Source organism: Ctenocephalides felis, unplaced genomic scaffold (assembly GCF_003426905.1).
Source record: "Ctenocephalides felis isolate EL2017-DRISC unplaced genomic scaffold, ASM342690v1 CF-g0.4_SCAFFOLD_00571, whole genome shotgun sequence".
Classification (NCBI taxonomy): Eukaryota; Metazoa; Arthropoda; class Insecta; order Siphonaptera; family Pulicidae; genus Ctenocephalides; species Ctenocephalides felis.
In genome coordinates, this window is record NW_020536725.1 from 39,333 (window position 1) to 40,566 (window position 1,234).

The following is a 1,234-nucleotide window of genomic DNA, read 5'->3' on the forward strand; positions in this document are numbered from 1 at the left end:
CTGAACGGTGAATATTAGTACAGGACTTTGAAAAAAATGCAGAGTTGGGTACAGGACAACATCTGTCGGGTCATCTAGTATATATATATATATATATATATATATATATATATATATATATATATCAAACCCTGATTTTGCAATTTTGTAGAAAATTCAGTATAATTTTGTAAATATTGGGTTTGTTCAAAGCCATAGCAATTGCCGTGTTATATTGTTCCTATATAGCTCTTGCAAAAGTTCTTCTCTTTGTTCTGAGAATAGGCAGCATGTCCAAAGGATGTGGTCTATTTTTTGAAATTCTGGTCCACAAGAACAGAAGGGGTCTTGTGTTCGTCCAATTTTGTATAAATGAGGCCTACAAAAGGTGTAAGCGCATCTAATTCTATTTATCATGGAAATGTCTTCTCTGGTCATTTTTAGTTTACTGAACCAGGTACTAAATGTGACTTGGGGTTTGCAGGGTTTAAATAAAGAGCCCCTTGAAGTCGATTCTAGGTCATAATCGTTTTGCCATTGATTTAGTCCTCAAGTTCTTATTAATCCTTTTAAATCCGTTATTGGGGTCGTTTTATAAGAACTACAGCCGTGCATGCTTCTTTTGCCAGTTCGTCCGCCCCTTCATTTCCACAAATTGAGGAATGGCCTTTAATCCAGGCTAACTTAATTATATATCCAGAATCCAGGAAGACTTTTATTTTGTGAATAGTATCAAGAGTCAAGAAATTTCTATCTTCTCTTGGTTTTTACAGGGCTAAAAGGGCGGATTTGCAGTCTGTAAAAATTATTGATTTTCTGAGATTTTCATTTTTGACGTACTCAAAAGCCGCATTGATGGCTGTTAACTCTGCTGTAAATACCGGTGCAAAGCTAGGTAACTTAAATTGAGATCGCTTATCTTTATCAGTCAGTGTAAATAACTGAAAAGTCTTTATAATTGTGTTGTAAACATTCTTCAAAATCTAGGTTTTGAATATGATTTGTGATATTGTGTGCAATGTAAAATTTCTGACACCAAGAGATGTAATTCTTGGAAAAAGAGCAATAAAAAAGCAGGAAATTTACTGTTTGTATAAGTCATATCTTCCAAGGGTTTGATGCAGTAGAAAGCAGTTATCAGAGGCGGAGTAGGTTTATTCTTCCAGTAAATCACTCTATAATGCAGCTCAGCTAATGTCTGTAGTTGTTTTATAAAGAACGTGTAATCTGAGTTAAACTTTTTAATTACGAACCT